Raw genomic sequence first — 25,913 nt, 5'->3', positions numbered from 1 at the left:
TCTGCTGAACATGCTTCAGTTGATCTTTCCTGTACTGGGGGGCCCAAAACTGGACACACTGTCTAGATGTGGTCTAATGTGAGCCAAGCCCAGTGGGGTAATCACTTCCCTGTCTGCTGGCTCTGCCATGGTACATAATTCAGGGTACTCTTGGCCACCTTTGCCGTCAGGGCACACTGCAGGCTTATGCCCAGCTCCCCATCTGCCAAGATCCCCAAGTTCTTTTCAGCAGAGCTGCTCCCCAGACAGGCAGCCCCCAGCCTGTGTTATTTGTTGCAAGGGATTCTCCCTTCCCAGCTGTGGGACTTTGCGTTTGTCTTTTGATTGTTTGGTGTTTTGGTGGTTTTTTTTTTTAATTTCATAAGGATGCTTGCTGTTCTTTGTCCAGTCATTGAATACTCCTTGCATAGACGTGATACCTTCAGGAAGGAAGAAGTCTCTTTGGTCTTCCTGACCAACACTTAGAGTCAGAAATATTTTTTCCTTGGATAAATATGAGTGACAAACATAATAGTCTCTTCATTGGGGATGATGACATTAATTGCTTCTGGTTTGAAATTCAGGCTAGTTCATCAAAGCGGAGGTCTTACAAGGTCCATGTTACAAGAAAGCTTGTTTTTCTACTTTCTGACTCGTGGCATCTGAAGAATAGAATAGGTCCTTTCTCCCCACAGATACATTTCAAGTTAGGGAGGAAATGTCACTGTAATGTGTCGTAACCATAACAGAGCAATTTCACTAGGAATAATGAATCTGATGATGAGGTGAATAGCCTTCATCAGCCACTTCTTTTGCTGCAACTGGAAGCTGTCAGGTTGTGTGTGGGTTGTGACCACCCACCTAATGGACACTATTGCTCAAAGTCATCCAGAAGCTTACGCCCAACATGTATCTGTCAAGGACATGAGTCAAAGAACAGTATGTTGTGTTCCTAAGCAAAACTTACCTGTTTACTGCTCACATTACCTTCACGTTGATATTCCAGTGAATTCTAAGTACTTCAAAGTGCCTACAAGAATAGCCTTTGTTTGGCATGCGTACAAAAACTCCACATTCATTAACTCAGTGCAGCTATGTTAATCAGTCCCTGAAAAGTTAGCCTTCTGTTTCTCTCACCCATTTGCATATCCAGTGCCAAGACTTATTTTTTATTGATATGATCTTTCCTGGTTTATTTAAGACCACTGCTAGTGGAAGGAGACTTAATTTTAGCATTGTATCTAGCAATAGCAACCTTCCTTTTGCCTTAATAACATGAAAATGTTAAGATAACCAAATGGTTTGGTTACAGTGGCTGGCCTGTCTCAGGAAGAAAATTCTGATGCAATTTTAGGGGTTGAAGCCAACCTGAAATAGAGCTGTTTGCTTCTTGGATCAACAGTGTCTATCAGTGTGGTGAACAGGTGTAGTTTTCTTGAAATACTAAATGGCTAAAACCAGGCACAAGCTTAACAAATACATAACTGTTTTCTCAAGAATTCTGCAGACACCTCTGGCGTATCATTTTGGTTTGTGAAATTGGATTCATTCGCTCATACTGCAAAAATTAATAAAAGAGTACAAGCTTTGCAGTCATTATTCCAACTGAGTAATATTTACTCTAAACTGTAAAACAAAACTATTGAAGACTTTAAATTACTATTGTAAAGCGAAGTATTGCAGCGTAACTCTTGGAGTAAGTGCTAGTCAGCATGAATAGCAGTTATATGTCTGTGCTCTAATTATTACAGGGAAATATTCTTTACGAGTATTTAGCTCATTTAAAATAAGTATTATTTATGTATTTATTTTTTTATTTAGGTAAACATCTACTTTTTCTCCAAACCAGACATTTCTCTTTAATAAAAATGCACAAGCCAGTAACACATATACTTATTTTGAATGCTTTTTTTGAAAACTGTGGTTTTAAAATTATACTTCTAATTGAAAAATGCCAATTTTATGCAAATTAATGAACTTTTCTGCATGCTGTAATTTATTACATTGATTTGGGATGGGGGGTTAACATGAACTTTCTTGACAGAGAGCTAAGTTGATGTGGAAAAGAAGTTTTACTGGATTTAATATTATTGTCTCCTTGGAAAGTAATGACCATGAGAAGCATAGAAGAGAAACCATATATGGCTAGAAATTAACTTTTAATTGAGGCCAAATGACACTTGAGCATCTTTTTCTTTCATGTAATAGCAGTGGAATAGGGGAAAGAAGTAGAGGGTTTTTTGAAACGCAGAGGGGCTCTTCCATAAAAGGAGACATTCATTTGCAAAAACAAAGAAAACTCAGAAGCTTTCAAATCTGAATGCTGAGTCATAGAAATCAAATATTACTCAGACTCTAATTTGACATCTGTTATCAGGTTAAATCTTCTGTCAGACTGCTGTTTTGCCATCACTGGCAGACATTTGCTGGAATTTTTCCTGGAGAACAGTAGTTGTATTCTGAAAATAGATAAGATACTTTCAAAATCAAAGGTTTATCAGGAGGTTTATCTCATGTTTTGAAATATTAAATGTCATTGATCCATTCCTGAAATAATGGACAAAGACAATAGCAACTGAGCGATCAGTTGTATTGAGGGTTTTCTTTCAATTATACATTAGCTAACTAATAGAAAATATATCTGAGAAAGCAGAGGTGAGACACCCACTTGTCAAAATATTGATTTCTACTACAATAGTTCAAAATATGGAAACTCGTCAGGAAAATGTGTCAGGTATGTCCATTCTGTGCTTCATAGTTGGAAAAGCATGACTTCTGTTTTAAATAGCCTTTCAGTGGCAGATAAAAGGGGAAGGAACAACAAGGGGAAAAAAATGAGGAAGAAAAGCAATGCATATCTAGACATTTCCTTTTCTAATCATTATAATTAAATACAAAACCATCTGGATAACTGTAGCAAATCAACAGAAATAAAAGACCAATATGCTAGATTTGGAAGGATTCTGATTTTTCTAAATGTAATAAATTCATTTTCATGTCTTACAAAACACTAAGCATATTAATAGAAGTCCTTAGGGAAAGTGTTACATAAAGTTTTAAATATATTTATGTTTAAGTTTTAAATATATTTATGTTTAGGCCTTAAAGCCATGTTCTTACACAATTCACTGGCATAATCTGGAGGCATCAAAGTTTGTAACATGTTTTTAATCTGTATTAGATTATATTTTTATATGCTTAACGAGCAGCATAATCTGTCATTTAGGATTGACATTGTTGCCTGTGGAAATTATAGGTCTTATTCATTCTGTCCATGGTACCAGTTAATTGCATGAAATCTTATAGAAACAGAGAAAACCAGCTGTCATTAAGGAAGATCTATGTTTCTCCTAACATGACATCTCTGCCAAAATGTTCATTTTATTTTTTTATTTTAAAATAAAGATATTGTGATCTTTGTTCTCACCACCATGCCAGGTCCTGAATAAGACTTCTCTGTTAACATTTAAGCATCAAGGTCCACAGAATGCACATGAAAAGAAAGTCTTGGGAAGTTTGACTTCTAGGATTGTAGTGATACATCTTAGACCCACCCTTCAAGACATCTCGAGATCAATGTCATCCAGAAACTGTCTGTTGCACAGACAGCAACAAAAAGTCTTTTAATGCCTAGGAAGATTTACATCAGGCTCACAATTAGAACTCCTCTTATCTGAGGGTCAAGGTAACTTAATGAGTTGTTTTGCATCAGTCTACAATTTTACAGTGTTGCACATGCTAAGGTGGTGTTCTTCAACGTTGATTCCATTGCACTCAGGCCGAAATACTGTTGGATTGAGACTTCTTCCATGCCAACGAGACCTCATAGGACTCAGCCACCTTTGTTCTTGGGTTTACTTTCTCATACCAGGGGAATATGCAGACCCTTCTTATCCCAGCCCTGCGGGATGATTAGCTGCACTGTAAACAAAGGGATAGCAACCAAGCATTATTTTCTATTCCATTTTAATATGATTGTGTCCTTAGAGTATACAATTTAAGTTTTAATTAGTTATTAACAGTAGCCAATGTAGTTAGATAATAGCATGAAGAAAAGAGAAAGCAAATTACTTTCAACTAATCCATGTTCCATTTCAGCACCCTGAAAATCAAAAGTTGCCAGGACAGTGGGAGGGAGGAGGAGGGAGAAACGCTGTTTGAATACATCCCATTTTTCCCCCCAAATGTCAATAACAGCTTATTCAAATTAATTTTCTAGATTTCCAGGGCATTAAAAGTTTTTGCGCTTGCAGACAGTACTGTGATAGTTGGTGAAAGATTTGCTAGAAGAGGTTCATGTATATACAGCCAGATGTGAAAAATTGTAATAGAAGGAGATGGAACCTACAGGCTGCAGTTACATAGTAGAAAAACACTCAGCCCAGAAACTTGTTGAAATCTCTTTTTTTCCCCAGGAATAATACCACAGTAAAAGTCATCTTGTAGCATTGATGTGACACTGCTGTCTTATAAAACATGGTTTTATTTTCAGTACCTTCTGAGAGACTGAGAAGCAAACTGGTTGATCCTCACTATAAAAAAATCAAAGATTTTTTTTAAAATTCCTTTCCATAAACATGCTATGAGTAAGAACCTCCTGAAGCCAACTGGTATTGTATGTACCAACAAAGGAGTTTTAATCAATACTTCCATAAAACTTTTCACAGCCCTTGTAAAGAAAGGCAGATACAAAATGAAGAAGGCACCTCTAAGATTGCCAGAGGAAAAGGAAATTGGCCTAAACAGTTGAACTTTGGTAAAGGAGGGAAGTCCACAAGGCATCACTGGTATGATGCTGGCGTCTGTTACGGAAATAGTCTTCTAGGTTTCCTGCACAAAATGCTTTACTTATATTGATTTACAATCAGCCTACAAAAACAACTGCCTTGCTAGAACACTCACGGCGTTCCTGTGTAGCATGCGAGTACAGAAGCAGTGGGCCAGGCGAGTCAACAGAGCTTAAGACTTGCTTGAAGGGAGATGCACCGATTAAAATGTGATGTAGAATTGCCAAGGTAATAGAATATTTCATTCATGGTTTGGTACTCTGAGCTCTTTCACAGTTGACTCTCAAAAAAATCATGTTTTGTTTGATTTTGGTAATAATTTTTAATAGGGAAAAATATAACTTTTTTTAGCAGACTGTGAGTCCCAAGGTTGGAAAGTACCTTAGGATATGGTGAGTTTTACAAGCAATGTGTAATGTAAACTAGAAAGAAGATGCTTGTGTAGTAGAAACAAAACCATTCCCTGTTGTATCTGGTGTGGAGCAGGACTTTGCCTCCAGCCGAACACAGAAAATTGTCCTTCAGCTCAAGTAAATCAGCATCATTCCTCCCCAGCTGAGTGTTTTGCTAAGATATTTATCTTCTTTGATCATTGTGCTAACAGGTGTCAGTGTTATTGACCCTCAGCCTGCTGTGTAAATCTGTTTTTACAGTGCCGTGATTTCCATTGTTTTCAGTGGAGCTATATGATTTAAAACTAATAGCAATCTGAGTTATCTCCTGTATTTTTCCTTTCCTAATGGAGGGGAGGCAAGCCTTTTATTCACTTCATTTGGTCCTGTGTTTATATATAAAATCCTTGGAATAAGAGACTTTCTGGAGGACTGGAACAATGATTTATATTTCTGGTCTGCTCTGTCAAATAGCAGAAGTTAGAAATAGTTTCTTCGGTCTCACTCATCTTTGTCAGCTCCTGGAGCTTTACTCTTCTTCAGCTCAGTAAAGGATCACTTAGTGGACTTCTCTGCCATGGTCTTGAGATGAACTGAATCTTCAAACACCATGCTTTCAAAACATACTCTCCTCATTATCTATTTCCCCATAATATTTGAACCTTGCACTCCTTTAAGTTCTCTAGGACCAACCCTTGTGCATCTGGGTGCATTATTCCCTTTTTATTCTTTATCACTATGACCTTCAATAAAGAGATGTGAGAGTTTTCCTTTCGTAAGGCTGGTACCCAAACCTTCTGAAGAGTTTCTCCACACCCTCCCAAACTTCCTTTACAAAGTTATGTCAGGTCCATCGTAACGCCCTGTATATGAAGACAGACTTTCTCCTTCACACCCACTGAGTCTGCAGGACTCTCTTCTCCGACAGGTATAGGTTCGTTAGGAAATCCCTCAGGCTGCTTTCATTTGAAAACTGTACAAAGATACTGCAGCAAAAGCCTACCTTTGAGAGCACTGCCATCTTACTCATGAAGAAAAGCCTAGCAGGAAGAAAAGAGAAATAAAAGTAATTTGATTGCTATCTTATCCTACAGGGAGCTGAGGAGGCATACACACATATCCTGACAGAAATGTGGATTTCCTAACAGATTTTTGTTCAGTGCTTTAATTTCGTTGTTGTTGCTGTTAGTGGGGGTTGCATTATGTTTTATTATTTTGTTCGTATGGGTTGAGATCAACAAGGAAAAAAATCAGTAGAGGACAGTTAGAGCTTCTCTTCTGTTAGACTTGAACTTACTACCTATTAAGTGTAATCAATCAGCTAATGAGGAGGCAGAATGCTGGAACCCAGAGAACTAAAGTTACACTGCAAGCAGAACTTAACTTTCAGTAAAAATGCTATTACTGGGACTGTGTGAATATGAAGAAGAACGTGCATGTGAATGGTAATGATCAAAATATAAAGTACAGTGAAGAAACTGGTAATATCATTTCTTTCCCTGCAACTTGGTGATGGACTTTGTAATTACCTCTAACTTTTAATGTCAGTGATATTTGAGTGTTTTAGGTTATTATTAATAATTGGCGTTAAGTGCCTCCATTGAACTGCTCAATATCTAATCTGAACTTATGAAGTATTTAATAACACCATGCTGAAAAGCAATGATGAGAAGAAAAAGAGGATATGTTTCTGATATTTTAATAAAACTTTTTTTTTTTTTTTTCCTGCAGAGAAAAAAAAAGTTTTTTGGTAAGATTCAGTTCTCATGAAATTATAAAATAGAGAAGAGGCATTTTATGGGCACTACATATACATAGTTGTCTCACGTTATTGTTTTTACTTAAATTAGCCTTCTGTCACCCACTTACCTGTTCATCGGTATTTCCTCTGCAGTGTCTTAATTAAAATCCAGGAAAGAGCATTTTTTTTTTCTTATTGTTTTGGTTATTTTTTAAGATGTTTTAATAAAAAAATCTATGTAAATCAACCTGCCATTACTCACCTAAATTTATATCCGCCTCAATTATTCTAACACTTTCCCCTCCTACAGGAAAGAGTAGCATGTTTGTGCACTGGGAAATGTATGACACTTTCTCAGGGGAATATTTAATAGTGTTAATTTTCAGAACCATAGAAACGAAAGATGCTTAGAGCTCCCATCATAAAGAATATATAAAGATGGATTTATCGTCGGCAGGCATGCAGTCCTTAGACTGTCACTTATGAAAGTTCAGACACAGACAGTAATTTCTGACCTAACTTACTACTCGTTCCTGATTTCTAGCAGGCAAATAATCAGTGAAATATTTAAAGGTACGGAAAGAGTACCTGCATAAAAAATAAAATGAATGCTAGTAGTGTGAAGTGAAAATGATTTTTTTATGCTGTTTCACAGTAAAATATGTTTTAATTTTTTCAGCTGCATTGCTGCAGTGATTTGAAAGCCAGATCACGTTTACCAGGGGCACTATTACAAAACTGGAATTAAAGATCAGCCTACTCAATCTATCTGTATCATAAAGCAGTCAAAAAAAATGCTGATGACAGTTGAACTATTGATAGTTTATCAAGCTTTATGGACTAACGGAATGTAGATCACCAGTACTTGTGTTAATAATGATTTTATAGTACTGTTTTTAAACAAAGACATTGATTAAAGAGTATCTGTTAAAGAATGTGTCTGATAGTTCTCTAGAAATATATATATATATATTTTATATTGAATTCAGAAGCTCTAAGAGATGCAGTTTACGTATTGAGGAAGAATGTGTCAATAAATGTAAACTGGAGAATAGCTAATAAACATGTGTGGATCCTTTTAATTCATTCTTGATTGCCTAGTGTCAGAATGACACAGTGTGTGGGGTCACTCCCTTTCCCTCTCTTTGTATTCATATGTGTGCATGTATCTACCCACCCAGGTATGTACTGTAGCTGTATCATATTTACTTGATCTAAATTGTAAAGCTAATTTTTTTTTGCAATTAGATGCCACTGATTTGTCATTTTTGAGAATTTGCAGACATATTAAGAGCTGTTTACATGACAGCCATAACTAGAAGCTAAATTGTAATGTAGAAGATCACAATGCTACACTGGAAAGTTTAACTCCAAGTATACTATTGGAATTTTTATTCCAATGGTAAATTAATATTTGCTATTATCCCTTTTCTATAAAGATATAATAGAAAGCTAAATTTTTATTTCTCTTGGATCTTTTAACTGAACTGTAGAAAAGAACTCTGAAATCTAGATGACATGCTAAGGGATGTATCTAAATGTGATACACAGTAGGATTTATTTACTGTTTGTTTTCAGTCTTAAATTTCAAAGGTAAATGTTGAAGCTTTATGTCATATTTTGAAAAAGTATCTAGTGGTAGCAGTTTTCTAACTTTTTTTTTTTTTTTCTTTGCCACTTTTCAATCTATGCTTGCAAGTAAACTGGAGACATCGGATGGTTTTCATGAATACCTTTAGGACAGGTTCCCAAAGAGGCTATGGAATCACTTCTTGTGGACAAAGCATTGGCCTGGTCTGACCCCACAGCTGACCCTCCTCTGAGTAGGATGTTGGACTGGAGCCCTCCTGAGGTCCCTTCCAACCTGAGTTATTCTGTATGATATAGGAGTTATTTTGGGCAAAAAAAGCTGAAAACCCCACGTTTGTGGACAGATCCATACCTTTCCATTGGAGCTCTCTTGACATAGCTGTAGTAGACAAATCAGAAGTTCCTGCCCGGCTCTTGCCCCATCACACTCAATGCAAGAGGTCTGAGTGTTTTGTCAACTGGTTCTTGAAATGCTGAGCAGGTGGGACAAGGAACGCTGACAGCAAAGATTGAAATCCAACTCCTTCCTCTCCAAGGGAATTCTGAAGACTGACAAGGCTTTAGTAATATGGGACATGTGGGATACAGTATTTAAAAGGTTTCTTAATGGTATGGTTAGGAAGCCATGTCTCCATCGCTTCCCCATGCTGAATGGTGAGATCAGTCACATTTATTCCTTTGTTCTCTTTCTGGCTTTGCTGAGTCTCGATAAGTCCATTGAAAATGAAGACGTTTCCTTGGAGAGTTTGCCATCCACCTGAGAATTGTCTGTAACATGAATATTCTCAGATAACAGATGGCACAGAACCTATGTTTATTCCACACCATCTTACCTTATTAGAAGACGGTGATGCTACTACTTCGGGGACTGTGTGTGAATTGTGAGGTCTGTTCTGGTCATGCCTCACAAATCATGTAATAGTAGTCAGAGGGCTGCCAAGTTTTTGGATCCTGACAGAATTGAGGACAGAAATGATCAGCAATATCACATTAGGCAGGTTGGAGCCTACCTGAAAAACAAATTTAATTATTAAAAACTGCAGTATCTAGAATTTTCAGAATAGACCAAATATGAGACACATGTCTTGGTTGATACCTGAAGTGAGCAGTATGTAGGGCTGAATCTTTGAAATCCTTTCTTCTCTCGTCACCTTATGTCTGACAGCTCTGAGTAGAGCGTTGTTTAAATACTTATAAGTATGGGCTTCTTAATAGTTCATAAGAATCTGTTCTTGTCATTTTACTGACACAAGGGAATTTTGTTAGTACTTTCAGATGTTGCAGCTGTGGTTTCCGATATGGCTAATATCCTTTTTTTTTGGATAGGGAGGAAAAGGTTTGACATTTTGGTAAACAAACTTTCAGTATCACATAATTAAAAATAACTTTAACTACAAACATTTTGCACCATATGTCACCTGTTTTCTTTCTTTACTGAAAAGAATTTTTTTTCGCTACAAAATTTGACTTTATTTTAATTTTCCTGTGTCCACCTTAGAGTCAATTTTATTGTGAAGTTTTTAGTAGTATATGATTTTTTCTATCAATAATCTTTTATTAGTGGATGCAGCTTCCAAACATGTTAATCATCACCTCAAGGAAATACCTACCTTTGGTATTCCTGAGGAAATTATACTGATGACAATATTAGTACTGTCTAGTTAATGCGTATGCACGTGTGCTTGACTGCATATGTCATTATCAGTTTGTATAATCCGTGCAGTGTTGCAGGGGTTAATTTTACTCCTGTAGTAAAACATGCATGCACCTTGGCATTGAGAGAAAGTGTTTTTATGCAGCAGTAACTAAAATTAATTTGAATTTAGTATAAGGATAAGCATATAGTTCATCAAATCATAGCATCTTTGTTATGGGCAAAGCTGGTTGCCTCAGAATTTTACTTAATTTATTGGCATTTAACATAATTACTGATTCATATACTGAGAAAAAAAGAAAATGTAAACAATGTAACCCTTAGAGAAATAATGCTGAAGCACATACCAGACCTGTTGAGTTCAACTTTGTTGTTTATTTAAGAATATAAAATTGTTTTCTTTATTATATTAGCAAATACCTCATACTAATTTTTCTCATTAGTAAATATGATGGCATCTTCTCTCAGGTGTGACCATGCTTCTCATGGTAAATCTTTTGAGGTCAGCCAGAGAGTGTTACTAGGGCAGAAAGAGCTTTGCTTTCCATTTACTATTCTGATTTCTGGTGCTGCAAGGATAGGAGTACGGTGGAAGCAAAAAGATGAGAAAGAAAGATGTTTTAAGTGAAATTAACTTACTGTACTGAAATAGCTGAGTGTTATGAAGATCACCCGGGCTGCTTCCCTCTGATAATCGATACATCTTTTCTCTGTAACTTCACAAGCTGTGGCAGAACTTTTTTTTCCAATATTTTATATCTTCGGAGAAAGATAATAGAAGGGGTCAACTTGTAGCTATAAATGACATAAATAACAGGCCATTAATTTAAAACTACATTAAATGGCAGTGTTGATCAAGAGAAGAAATCCCCTCTTCTCATAATGTATGTATTTTGGATGCTTATTTCATTCTACATTTGCATTTAGATTCCTACTTATCATCTCCTGCATAAGTCACAGGTCTAAGAACTGAAGCCATGTGGCAGAAGATGTCTTAATATTTTTCTTTCCTCTGTGTTGTTCACAGCTAGAGGAAGGAAATGAAAAAGCATGTAACCACATGTAACCAAAAGTCCTGATCCTTCAAAGATACAGGGGGTATTTACTGACTTCCAATGGTGCCTTGTGAGACTGGTGTTCAGAAGACAGAAGTCTCACAATTGTTGTTGATGATATTCCCTAGAACATTTCCTTGTGCAAATATCTGAAAACTAAGCCTGAACTAACTTAACTATGTGATATGTTGTCAGCAGCTTAACTTGAAACAAGTGGAGTCAGTCCTGCAAAAGACACTGGGTGCATGACCCCATCACTGAGACTTCCAAACACCGCATTTTGGTGATGCATAATCTAGGAAGCCTCTGACTTTCTCTCTACAAGCTCCCGGGATGGTTTAGTGCCTGATCACTGTCAAAAACAGAGGTGCTAAATCAATGTTATTAGCTCAGTTGGTACCTGCTGGGATATTTAAAGCAGGTTTTTTGTCCTTTTGACTTTCTTAGACCCTACAGTAAAAATTCTCATGGAACAGTTAGTGGTAAGATGGTTTACTGCTACTTTATAGCCATTCCACTCTATGCAGTATCATAAGAAGTTGAGAAGGGCATCTGGGAGAATAGAGGCTGCTACTTGTAGGAACGGGCACAGACAGAAGATGAAGGGACCATCTAGGTTGCTGGAGGTGAGTCCAGATAGAAGGTTGTAAGGGAGTTAGACTAGCACTTGAAAGACATTTTCCCTCTTTGTTTATGTTTTAAATTGGTTTTACTAGATTAACAGTATGTTCTCAGCCTGTCTGCATATGAAACCTGCCAAGTTCTTGTCTGTTTTGTTATCTGTAGAGTAAGAGTCCTTAGACTGGTTGTGGAAAGGAGATTAGAAACCAGGAGATGGATGAATTTTCTCAAACTGTCCTAGATATTTTTCTTGTGTTAAAATAAAACTATTAGAAATCCTCAGTGAAATTTCATAAAACCAGAGTTATACATGGATTGAGAAGGATCTGAGGATTTCTGTCCTTTAAAGGAGTGCCTTCCACACCTCACTGAGTCCTTGCAAGCAGGGAATGCTGCCTGTTTGGATTCTAAGTTGCACAGTTCAAGCTGTTTGCCTGTAATAACTCAGTAACTTTCCCTCACCTTTTATTCCCACCTCAAACATTGTATTTGTTTATATTATAAAGTGATGGCACAAGTTGTTTTTTTAAAAAAAATTTAGGTTTTTCACTCTGTACTGCATTTTTATGCTTTTCTAACTTTTTTGCCTTCAGTGTGATCTATGGACACGAATCAATGGAATGTAGGTAATTCAGGATTGTATATGACTTCTGATTTAACAGAACATGCTTGTGGTTTATTGATGTAATTCACATAAGGTACAGAAGATCAATTTCTTATGGATTTATTTATGTTGGCTAAGTATTTATCCAGCAGTTAATCCGAACAAGTTCGATTCTACCTTCATAAGAGCTTAATGATAGGGACTTGCTTAAGTTACTTAGCAGTAAACCTCTGCTAAGCAGTAGCACTGTTAAGCAATAGCTTAAGTTGGTATATTAAAGGCAACATAAAAAAATGTGAACAAAGGAAAAAGATAGAAGAAGATATGAAAAAAAAAAAACCAACCTAGAAGTAATGGAAGTGTATTTAACAGAAGTTAACTGACATGATATTTGTACATTGATTAAGGTATAATGTCCCATGGATCAGGCACATCTCAGAAGTGATATGGATTGATGCAAAGTGTTTGAGGGTGATTTTACTAATATTAAGGAATGAGTCTAGGAAGGCTTTAAAAAACAATGAGAAAGTCCCTAACTACCTACTTAGATGGACTACAAAGGTAAAATATCCAGCTTAGAGCCATTATTAGTGCAAAATTGGTTGTTGTTAACTGTTATCTGTGTGCAACTATTGTCATGCCTATCAGCTGATGAAGAATCACATTTTTCCTGTCATGCTTGTATTCATTCTTATTAAAATGATGACCATACAGGGCCAGACAGAATTAAGCGCTGTCTCTACAGATACTTTTTCCTGGGAAAGGGCTTTCTGTTTGGCAGATACTAAGATGTGCTGTTGCTTCTTGTTCTGCTGGGGGAAAATCTGTTTTGAAAAATCTTTCCTTCCCTACACATTCTTAAGTAGTGGAAGAAAATTATTAAAAACCTGTCCGTATGAATATGTCATAAAAATGGCAGCACCTGAGTCAGGTGGCAGCATCTTTCAGCGTTTTGTTCTCAGTTGGTATTTAACTCTCTGTGATCAGATAAAAAGTACTGACTTCTTATTGTTTCTTATATCCAAAGTGCTCTTGGTGAAAGAGGAAACATTTCCCATGCTTGGGTTACTTTGGAGAAAGGGAGGTTGTGCTGATCTGAATAATTTCAGTAGTTGAAAATAAATAAATAAAACAGGAATTTCCAAAAATCCCAGAAAATGAGCTTTGAAGTTTTCAAGGCACAAATGATTTCCAAATGTCTTTATGTTCATGAAGATGTTTCTTAGGGGGAGGAAATGCCTCAAGAATTTTAATTTCCTTTCATTGATATTAATACAAATAATCTCTCCTCTTCTCTTTTTTTCTCTCTCTTTTTTTTTTTTTTTTTTTTTTTTTACTTGTAAAGACTTATTAAGCAGTGAACTATGTTTTCTGAAGACTGTAGTGCCATGGGTGTCAAGAGAGTTTCTAGGCCATTGTCTCAAACAATTGTGATTGATACGTTAATACTTTCTGGGGTCCTCTAAGCATGTGTAACAGAAGTGAATTTATTCCAAATGAAGACTGATTCAGACTGTTCATCTTTACTCAGGTGATTTGTTCCAAATGTGAAGATGGAAGTAAAGAAAGTGTTGCAAGGTTGACTTGGTTTTGTGCCTTTTATTTCTGCAATGAAAACATAATTCAGAATCTCCAGGTGAGGAAAGTACTATAAACATTCTTTAGGAAAAAAAATGAATTTTGCTATTCAGTTATAGCTGTTTAAAAATAAGTAGCCTATCAAAAAAGCTCACTACCTAGAGGAAAAAAAATGTATTTTTTTAAAGTAGTAACATATCCCTTTTAGGCAATCAATTTGGCAAATAGAGCAGGACACTATTTTCCTTCTCTTTTCAAATTTATTATATTAAATATCTATTAAATTTAATTAAAATGTAATCAAGTTTTCCTGTAGAATTTTCACTTTCACATTATGAGGATGCCAGTGTTTATTGACGACTACATTTTTAAGACGAAAGGGAGTAGAAAACTTGCTTTAATTAATGCAAAATATAGGGCCCTTTATGCTTAATTTCTAGTAAGGATAAGTCTTATCTAACTCACAAGTAGTTGTCTATGTAAGAAGAATCCATAATTTATTGACTTCCCAAATAAGGGTCCTCTCATCTTCTACATCATTAAATAACAGACTTGATCAGGTGAAGAACTTCCCAGTATTGGTTTGATGATTAACTTCTTTGTACTGAGCATAGGCAAATGTGTTGGAGAACATTGTAAATGTTGAACAATATAGAAAGCAGAAAGTTAGATGGCAAGTTAACTTCTTGTTATAAGAGCTTAAGAGCTCAAAAGGAGAGAAGGGACTGTAATGGGACACCAAAGAGTGACAATCTGCTCTCATAATAACTATCAATCTCTTTAGTTCTCTGTAAGGTCCTGATTTTCTCTTTATATATAATCTTATACCTGAGTAACTTACTTGATCACTTTTTCAGATGCATGGCTCCAAAAGAAGTGTCATTTGTCATCTAGTGGGACATTTGCGTTTCGTGTTTTGAAACTAATGGAAAAAGTGGTGCGAGCAGAAAACGGAGGTTTCCTCTACGTTTGGTCATTGTAAGAAGCTGCTCATGGGAGGGTGAGACAAAAAGAGCTTTCCCCTACTTTACTTCCTTCAAAGCCGTGGCAAAATTTCAGGCTTTGAAACTGCAAATTATTTCCTAGTATCAACTGTAAAATTGAGTTTGACCTAATGAGCAGGAGGATGAAAATGTCTCTTGCTCTCTTCTCACTCCAACTGAATTAAGCCATAAAATTGTTTGCGACAATCTTCACTGTTCAAAGCAATGTAGTAACAGCATGATAATCTCTGTGGTGGGGAAATCTGTGAGGGAGAGGGGAAATCTGTGAGAGACAGAGTGCATCACTTCAGGGTCAATGAAGACCTGCACTTGAAACCCTTTATGATTTATTGAGTCTATTGTAATTCCTTTAACATACAGAAAGTTAACTGTATTTATCCAAATTTCCATATATTTAGAAGAATTCAGCAACAAGCCACAGTAAGAGCTTTTGGAAAAGCCACTAAGTCAATTACTGGGGTGGTTTTTTTGTCTTTTCTCTTAGTGTCTCAGTTGCTTGGCACTTGAGAAATTAATGGCAGAAAGAATGAACCCTGTATACAGGAAATTCAGAAGTAAAGCTGTAAGGAGCCTACTTTTTGGAATTAGTTGCTTCACTGTATCAACCAACACCTGGTAATGTGGAGAATGACTGGATTAGACAATTAACGTCTCTTGGAAAGGCTGAAAGCTCACAGAAACAATAGGGGGACTATAAAATTGCTCAAATGATGCATGAGTTGTCCGAGGTGTCACTGCATATTACATCAGTTCTTCTACTCAAACAACTAGGCAAAATAGTTATTTAAGGAAGCTTGTCTATTTGATATTTCTATGTAACTGTTAGTATCTGTTGCCAGTTCTCAGAATTATGTATTAATTACAATAATTGCTTTAGAGACTAAGTAATTAAGAGATTTCAATTCATATACTGTGAATGTTCACAGTTGTCTTACTGATTTGTTCATATATACTTGTTCAAACTTACAGTCTATGGCAGTAAAACTGTCTTTTGGTACTATGAGTTTATGCAGTAGTCAGAATTTCTGTTCTTTCTGTTAGTAAGTATAATAAATATTTATGAATCAATAAAACCACAACATTATTTTTACTTGTAGATTTTAGAGTTCTAATGGAATGTACGGGGGGTTTTTTTCTTTCTGCAGGTAAGGAAAATAAGGCACAAAGAGGCAACTTGGACCTGTTCAGCATCACAGAACAGGTCACTAGCAGAGCCAGCAATACTGTTGAGTCCTTTTCATTATCAGGTAAGTAGGTCAGCTAGGTGAGTCACCATTGCTGTCAGATGCCACAAAGACATCATATTTTGACATATCTTGCTCTGATCCAAAAGAGGAATTATGCTTATAGAGCAGGACTTCAGTATGACAAAACAATCCATTCCAGTTTTTCCATGATCTGGTGACCCATCAAATAGTGTTTAAACTGTTAGATTTAGACTTACATATTCTGGGTTGAAAAAAAGTGAAAAAACTCGAGAATGTTGAATGAATTAAAATGGCTGGCTTTGACCATAATCTAATGATGTGAAGCAGCAAGACTGACTATTAAAGCAAGTTATTCAGATATCTGCCAAAGGCTTTAAACAGCGTCTACCCCAGTGTTGTGGTTTGAAGTCAGCCAGCAGCCAAACACCATGCAGGTGGTCACTCACCCTTTTCCCCTGTCCCACCCAAAACCAGGACACCCACTCAAGGCTTGTTATGATAATATGATGTGTGTGAACTGGGAATCCTCAGAAAAGAAGTTCTGGCTCATAAAATCTCCTAGCTAGCCTAAGCCAATTTTGGTTTAGCAAGAATAATTTGTCTTACTCTGGCTACTGCCAGAGTAGACCAAATATGCACAATAACACCACATATATTACAGCAGCCACATATGGTGATGCTACTTATTAACTTGTCAGTATAATCGAAGGAAACTGATGAAGCTGACTTGCTGTGTGGATTATTTCTTTATATCTGCCCACACTTCCGAAAAGTAAATAAATCTGGAATTGTGGAAATGCCCTGCTGGCTGTATGGTATGTATGGTCTCTATATAACTGATGAACAGACAGATTCTGTTATAGTCATTTTAATGGTTATATTAACATGAAATTCCCTATATTCATCATTATTTCCTATACATTTTTTTTTTTCTCCCCCACAGTAATTTTCCAAGAAAACTTCTCTTCCACTTCTAATTAATCAATTATTCCTGTCCTTTGAGACTTACTATTTTTTTTTATTATTATTATCAGGAGTAACTTTCTTTTCATTTTTTTAATTCAAGCAGTTTGCATGCTGGTGGCCTCCCACCTTTTCAGAACATTCTGCTTGCTAAATAATCATCAGCAGACATAAAATCTGCATTGACATTGATAAAATAATAGACACAATACGGGATTAATTAGAGTTTGGCTCGTGGAAAATCAGAAATCAGCTTGTATACTCTTTCACTGCTTGCATTATCATTCTTAGTGAGAACTATATGGGGCTGCTAGTAAACGCTTTCCATTTGTAAGTGACTTACAATCTCCCCCCACCTTTTTTTTTTTTTTTTTTCTGTATATGAGTTAGTATTAATGTATATAGAATTAACTAAATAATGTTCAGAAAATTTGGAAACTACCCATTTGACCATGGGAAAAGGCAGTTACAGAATCCTCAGATACACAGTCATTGCCTGCTCTTGTCTTTCAGTGCCAAGCATAGTTAAACTGTTAGAATAACCAGCTGGAAAAGAGGCAAATCCTCCTACAGTTGCAATGTTTGAGTCAAGGTTGTACCCTTCATTAAAGATATGCTATGGCTTATGTCAAAGTTTACAGGTGTGATACAGAAATTGTTATGCAGGAGGTTCTGTGACCTGTGTTATGCAGGAGGTCGGAGTAGACTGTCACAGGAATTCCCCCCCAGCCTCAGCTTGAATTAATCTTTTCTATTTGACCTGGGATATTGGAAATGGTAACAGGTGATGGCAGGATGAGTTTAAATAAAGCTGTTGGTTTTTTCTGTCTGAATCTCATGGAAGCACAGAAATTCATAATCACCCAATGGGAGCTGACACTAGAATTGCTGTGTGAGGAGAAGGGAAGACAAAAGGAATGATTTTTGTTTATTCCCCTCAAAATCAGAATACTTTAATTTAGCATTCATATTAAAATAAAGGAAGAATAATATCCATAGAGCTCTCTGGCAGTACTTTTACCAGTGAGACTCTCATGATGGTAAGAAACAGGTGAGCTGGAACTTCAGGGAAAAGAAAGGACTGTTTGAAAACAGATCACTGACATTCTGAGGAAAAATGATTCCAAGTTTATAATATCCCAGGAGAGTCAATATAAATAAAATTGGGGAAAAAGAGAAGAGAATGGGAGGTGAATGCCTGCTCCTACACCTAATAGACCTTGAGAAACATCTTCTAGTATCGCAGAGAGAATTCATTCATCTTGCTTTTAGCTTTGCAAGTTCCTTTAGGGTAATATGAAGAGAAGTGATAGCCCAATTTTAATAGAATGGAAAAGACCAAAGGGTGACATTTTTAGGACAATAATATAGATAAAGACCAATGTTTATTTAATATTAATTTCATTTTACTGCAGGTTTGCACAGTCAGTGCAGTAGTTTACTCAGTATATTCCCTACACAGCACTCATGTTTCAACTTTAACTCTTCCTGGGGGAACGGAGCTTATTGATGGCAAGCTTCCAATGGTGTAAACAAATCACACAGAAACAGCATTTGTTACACATCCAGGAAATATGGCACGTGGTATTACAGCATAATTTAAAAGAAGATAATAAAAACTGAAAACTGCCCATCAGAATTTACTCCAGAGGCTTAATGGAGGGTAAATGTTTTGTATCACACAGATCTGGCTCCCGTTTCGCTGTCAGTTTATGCAGCAATTCACCTGCGGGTGAGAGTGAATTTGTTGGGGTGGAAAAGGGAGAGTAATTTCACTTTTAAAAAATATTTTATGTAATTTAAGATGTTTTGTTATATCATACTAACTTCAAATAGATTTACAATCAGAAAATAACCTCTCACAGGAGGAACCTAATTTCAGTAATATGCTGGGGAATGTTTATTGTACTCCTTGAGGTGAATAAACACATGTTTATGCTTAAATATATTTAAAAAAAAAAAATTGGACAGAGTCCTACCTGTCACGTCCTGCTCAGATGCGGGAGACAAGTGACTCGGGTTCATAAATCCCCAAGGGAGTGGACGACAGTGAGGCAAGTCTCAAAGTCCAAACATTTATTAACTTCCCACAATGTACTAATTGGATATATGATAATTGGCTAAGTATATAAAACAAGTTATGGCAAGCAATACAGTATGCCTTGCATTGCTTAATGGTAGTGGAAGAAAAGGGGAAAAAGGAAAGGAAGGAGATGGAGGGAATAGAGGAGTAGAGATCACCGGTCTGGGTTCCTGTGTAGATCCCACCAGCAAGGTTTCAAGAAGACATCTGTCTTCACTTCACTTCACTTCACTTCACTTCACTTCACTTCACTTCACTTCACTTCACTTCACTGTCTGTGCCCTCCCCCCTGCCCTTTTACTCCCCCTCAGTTTATACCCACTTTCCTTGGGTCCGTCCTCTAAGTCGACCCACATACCTACACATCCCACGTATGGGGAGGGGTAAGGTGTTTCATGGGATGATGTAATTAGCATGATCTTGTTAATCCTCATTAGAATATTCATGGGTGTTAACTTTAACACGGATTTCATGGATAATGAAGCAAAGGTCATTCGCTGGACAGATGGCCCTTGGAACTTGACCAGGTGCCCCAGAGCAGAGCCGTCCTGTCTCCACAGGGCTCCCCCCTCCAGCTGCATCCTGTGTTATTGGGGCGGCCTCATCAGCTTCGACCTCCACACCTCCACCCCGGGACTATAGTTTCATTACTTGTGAGTGTTTGAGACATTCCTTAGCTCGGAGGGCCTCCACTCCCCCAACTAACCTTTATCTCTTTCTCAGGCTGCTTTTTCTCAGTCTTTGTTTCTCTCAGGCCTGTTTTAACAAGTTGTCTCTCCCACTACCACCATAAGTGGTTCTGTGAAGAGTCCGCAAGGATGCGTCACAAGCTGATTCCTTATATACACTTGCAGTGACACCGACCCCGTGAGCACTGGGTGCCTCAGCCTTGCATTGGGTCCATCCCCCAGGGCCAACTCTGCTGCCCAAAGGTGGCCCCTGAGCACTGGCATTCCAGGATTTCTACAAGACAATTCTGTGGCTATTTCTTATCTCATCAGCAAAGGAAACCTCACTTCCTTACACAGAGTCCTTCTGTCTCTGGCATTCCAGCTCTCAGACAGTTCAGCCCCTTCTGCAGTTGGGTCTTTGTGCCCTCTGTGCCAGATCATTTCTCTGGTCACAGATTACCACTGCTGAGCAGTTATAATTTGAATTTCCCCTTCAAATACTTCAGCATTGATGCTAAACCTGTATTGTATAAAGTCTCTTTAAGTAACTTAAGTGAAAAAGAAGTAAATCTAGTATGCTTAACCCAAAGATAACCATCTAGATCAGGATTTGGGTCTTTTGGATGCATGCCTCTTCTATGCTTTCTGTATTTGGTAATGTTTACACTATTTCTTAATATTAATTTCATTTTAATTGTGATGTTTAAGTTACATATGGACACATACATCCATGGTATTTAGGGAGGAAGGAAATTTGTTCAGTTTTACATCTATTGCCTTTCATCAGGCTGCTTTTATTTGCATCTGTCTTTGCTCTGTATTTTATGCTTGTAGCAAGACACTTGTGAATCCTCATAGTCCTAGGGAAGACCTTGCTTGTCTTTGCATCTGTGGATTGTGACCTAGTTGTATATCAGAATTTTAAGTCTGTCTGCTGGAAGCCTGTTTGCAGAAGTTAGGTGTTACGGAGTTGTAATTCTGAGAAGCTAAGAGTGATACATATGGGATCTTCAAGTCAGAATGATATCACTGATTATTCGTGAAAACTGAGACAATTTCTTAGAAATCGGGACAACAGGTAACAGGGGTTAATGAGAAGAAGGAGAAATAGTGATTATCAGTTGCGTATCTGAAAATTAAAACATCTGTCTCCCTTGTGACCTGTCTCCTCAGATCCTGGAAACTGCTTGGGTATTTTTTCCCTTTCTTTCTGCTCATTTCCAGTGTAATGTATTTCCTTGAAATCAGCCATGTCTTCTCTTCGTCTTCACTATTAACTGTGGCAGATTCAGTCATGGCCTCTTAAGCTGCTTTTAAATCCATAAGGAGCTGACTAACATCTGGAATACGGATGAGGGGAAAACAATGGCAGCACTAGTGAGACCTCTGCTGCACCACCCTGTGTAACTCTCTGTGTGATACCAGTAGTAACAAAGAGTACATTTGAGAGCTGCCAAGTCAGTTGCAGCTTTTAACAGCTAAATATTTAACTACCAATGACAATGCAAGACTGCAGGTTTCCATTCAGTAATGTATGATGCACAAATGCATTGTGGCCAAAAGCCAGTATGAAGCTCCTTTGTGAGGTTTACAGCTTGAAGACTGATACTTTCCCAGTGATAAGGGCCCATCCCAGTACACAGCTAAGCCTCACTCACATGCCCCCAGTGGGATTGAGGAGAGAACTGGAAGGGCAAAAGTGAGAAAATGTGTGAGCTGAGATAAAGACAGTTTAATAGATAAAGGAAAAGCAGCACGTGCAAGCTAGGCAAAACAGAATTCATTCACCACATCCCATCGTCAGGCAGGTGTTCAGCTGTCTCCAGGAAAGCGGGGCTGCATCACATGTAATGGTCACTTGCAAAGAAAAATGCCACAACTCCAAACATCTCCCCCTTCCTTCTGCCCCCAGCTTTTATTGCTGATCACAGTGTCATATGGTCTGGGATATCCCTTTGGTCAGTTGGGGTCAGCTGTCCCAGCTGTGTCCCCTCCCAACTTCTGCTGCACCCCCAGCCTGCTCGCTGGCGGGGTGTTGTGAGAAGCAGAAAACGCCTTGGTGCTGTGTAAGCACTGCTCAGCAATAACTAAAACATGGTTGTTTTACCATCACAGATCCAAATCACAGATCCAAAGCACATCATCACAGATCCGAAACACATCCCCATACAAGCTACTGTGAAGAAAATTAATCCTAGCCCAGCCAAAACCAGTACACCAGGAAAGTAGGGACAGGGGCTAGTCTGAGTTATCTATAGAGAGGAAACATGCAGTAGGAAATTTTACTCACCAAATCCATGAGTATCTCTTTGGATCTGCTTGTTGAAAAAAGCAGTACAGTACATGTGCTCTGTGCAGCTCCAAAATCAGTGCAGAAGACAGATCTATCTGGAATTACTTGTGATTTCAAGCCATTGTCATCTTTTCTTACATCTTCCTTCTCATAAATCCCCAACTTCTCTTTGTTAAAAGGACATTCCTTCAGACTGTATTGTTTTCGTACTGACACACCATGTGCTGTCTTGACTGAAAAAATTTTCTTCTCAGAAAATTCTTCCTGTAATTATCAGAAAGACTAGCAACCTCAGAGGATGTCCTCTGAAATAATTTCATTTTTTGATGAACATTATGTCTTACCAGCCTGTGCCTGCTTGAGTGTTCTGATAAAACAAGGCATCTTGAGGCTCCTCCGTCTGTTAAATTTTGATAGGAATTATTGCTTTGGAGGGTATACAGGTTTTTTCTTCAGCTATCCTAACTTCTTTATTGGCGTCAGCTTTTGTCACAGAAAGAAGCCAAGCAGCATAGACCTTCTGTTCTCATCTGCTGACTAAACTCTTTACTGTCTTCTAGTACTTCCCACTTCATCACTAATGTTCATGTTCACCGTCATTTTTTTTAACTACTAGGGACCCCTTCAAGCCTCATTCCAGCAGGAATAAGTAAGGCCTCCAGCATGAGAAAACTCAACAGACTTCATGATTACTCTTCAAAGTAGGCATGGCTCTGAAATCACAGCAAGATCCGCAGCTCCTGCTTTGAGAGGATACTTGTACCTTCAAATTTCAGGCCTCAGTTTAGGTGAAGCACTGTCCCCCTTGAGGGGAAGAACTCATTTTGTTCCCAGGTGCTTGAAGCACTGCACTCTGCAGAACATCCTGTACATGTGTCGAGACCATTAGGAATATTCCAAGACACTCTTAGGGAAGAATCCTCCCTACAGACTTACTTTGTTACGAACTATTCTGTTTCCCTGCCCTAGTCCCCTCTTAGCATATGCTCCAGAAATTTTCCAGGAGTAAATAACGGTCTGCTGTCATTGGCCCTCAGCATCAAATACCTCAGCAGTGAGACAACTCTGCCAGAAGGCTGAAAGCTGTTAATCCTACCCACAGATCCACCACCCATCATTCCAGTCAAATGACTTTTCAAGGATAGACTGACAGATTTAAATCCTAATGGCAGTCTATAAATTCTGCAAGACAGGCTTTTAATATCCTAGTCTATGGCTATACTTTCTAATTCTTGAGAATACTTCAATCTATTCCTCCCTCCCCTCCCCTCTCTAAGACACCATCACAGGATCTTGAAATCCTATCATCATTTCACCCAGGTGCTATAAAATTGATCCCCTATACACTTTGATGCAAATTAGTTTTTCAGAAACTTCTCCACAGTTAAAAGAATGAAGCCTAGAAAATGTTTTGAATTTTTTGATCAAAAACTTCTCGTTTGGAATGGTGCCTCTGTGGGCAGTAATTCTGCTGAAGGAAGTAATTTTAATTTCTCAGGCTGTAGAACATACATATACATCTATATCTGCATCGTATCATTGCGTTAGTTCTCACCAGGTAAGAACCAGTATCAATCAGTTGAAAGCCCTGCTTTCTATTTTTCCTGTAGCCCATTTATAAAGATTTTGCTTCCTCTTGATAGACACCTTGGATATCAGGTTGCATAGGATCTTCTTTGTGTGGACAATTGCTTTATAACAAAGCATTGTTTCTGCCTTAGTGATGAACTCAACACTGGACCTCTGCATAAATATGCTAAAATTATACTGTACTCTTACCTTAATATCTATAACTTGGTTTTGGTTTTGTTTTTCCAGTTGTGCCAACACTGGAAACAAAAGTCTGGGATCTGCATATCAGTCTATGTTCTTCTAAACACCTGCAAGAACTACAGTTAGGATATTTCGCTCTGGATGCTTCAGAATGAAGGATTTCTCAATCAAGATTATATCTCCAGAAGTTGTATAAACTGGAAACATATGACACAGCCTGCCATGCTCATATCAGCCCTCGCAGAAAAGCACCGAGTTCCTCCTTCTGTCAGAACACAGCGAGATCAGTTAGAATTAGCTCTGTGAAAAGTCTTAAGGAACAAGATCTCGGGCAAATAATTCAGTTTCTTTATGTGAATATTCATTTGGATTTTTAAACCAATTAATGTTGAGTGATTTGAAATAATTCTGTGTTTACTATTCATAATACTATTTACTATTTATATCTGGGGAATCGATTTCTCCCATGCGAATTCAGTAGCCTAAGCAGGATCCAACTATGAACTACAAAACGTGTGTATCAAAATTCCCGCTGCTCTTGTTATCTAAACTATTCACTAAGGAACAGAATACCATTTAATTTCACAAATGATTGTAAAGGATCTGTTTGTCAAGATAATTTCTGAATTTCTTAAGCAAATTAATCTTAAAAACTCTATTCCAGAATTTTTCACTATATGAATTGCATCACATTTATGAAATTCTTCCTTTCAGATTCTAACATTTCCAGTAAGAATTGTGAATATGCCAAGAAAATCTTGCTGCTAAGGCCATGGACAAGAACTTTGACCTCAGTCAAATGTGTAACATTGGTCTTTTCACTACAAACTTTGTTGTAGGCTTCAGGCCAGGACCAGTCTTTTATTCTGTGTTTGTAAAGTGCATAATAGCACAATAACTCTGTCTTCCACATAATTCTTGTTATAACTTAAGGCAAAAACCCCCACATATTAAACAACAACATACTAAAAAGTGAATAAACCATTTTTCCAGAACTGGTAAAACCGAAGTAATTTATAGTAGATGCTTCTCTTCACATTTAAGAGTGACAAATCCTATTAAAAAGTCAATAGGAAATTAGATCAACAAACTTCTCAAAGAATTTTTAAAAATCCTTTAGTATATACTTAGAGTTTTATAATTTTAATTAAATAATAATTTTATAATTATTGTGTATTTGAGCAGTGTTATGCTGAACCACTCTGTTCATTAGCAAAGACTGATCTGTTCCACTGCAATATTCCTTATCTTCTATTCAAAAGAGAAAACTCTTTGGTATATTCCATACAGAAGTTCAGCAAGAAATGAGATATTTATGAAGTGCCATGAGGAATGCAGTTTTTTATACACCATTATATAAAATAAGATTAATAATTTTAAGGAAATTATCTATAATCAAGCAAATTGTTAGCTGGCTGATAAGAAGAACACCTGGTAATCATTAAGGAAATTTTTTTAAGGGTTTAATAATGTTAAAAGATTTTTTTAGATTAGAGTTTTCACTTAGAGAAGTCTATAATTTACCTCTTCAAGATCAAATAAAAATTCAAAGGAAAATAAATAAACAGTTAAAAACATGCTTTTAAAAGCTGTGGTTTAGAACTTCTAATTTTGCTACCGGTGCATTTATAATGGAAAAAAAAAAAAAAAAAAATTTCAAAGGACTGATGTTTAAATGTAAGTAGACTTGTGGAGGCAGTGTGATAAATAGGTTTGTTGTCTGCATGTCAGCCTGCCTTATGTTGTGTACTGTAGAAACTGCCTTAACTCTTTTTTGCTAGAACAGCTTTGTTTCTTTGTTGTGCTGTTTTGTGTGCTTATTTATATACATGCTAGTACTTTTCTGTTTATCATAGACTTGCTATTTAGCTTTCAGTCTGGTGGTTGAATATTCATACAGCTCTTGGTATTTGGGAT

The 25,913-nt window shown here is 37.1% G+C and overlaps 1 long non-coding RNA gene across 1 annotated transcript in view; it reads left to right on the top strand.

The window, feature by feature from the left end:
- The window catches only part of LOC141968991 (uncharacterized), a 97,170-nt gene extending 71,544 nt beyond the window's left edge, over positions 1-25,626 (top strand). The window contains exons 5-8 of the long non-coding RNA XR_012634965.1: positions 13,955-14,059; positions 14,859-15,001; positions 16,151-16,252; positions 24,042-25,626. This is a non-coding gene — a long non-coding RNA (uncharacterized LOC141968991). The remainder of the gene's footprint in view (positions 1-13,954; positions 14,060-14,858; positions 15,002-16,150; positions 16,253-24,041) is intronic.
- Positions 25,627-25,913: the final 287 nt, after the last annotated feature.

The sequence above is a fragment of the Athene noctua genome, chromosome 21 (assembly GCF_965140245.1).
Source record: "Athene noctua chromosome 21, bAthNoc1.hap1.1, whole genome shotgun sequence".
Lineage (NCBI taxonomy): Eukaryota > Metazoa > Chordata > Aves > Strigiformes > Strigidae > Athene > Athene noctua.
The sequence above is the reverse complement of the archived record's forward strand: the minus strand, read 5'-3'. Positions and strand labels throughout refer to the sequence as shown.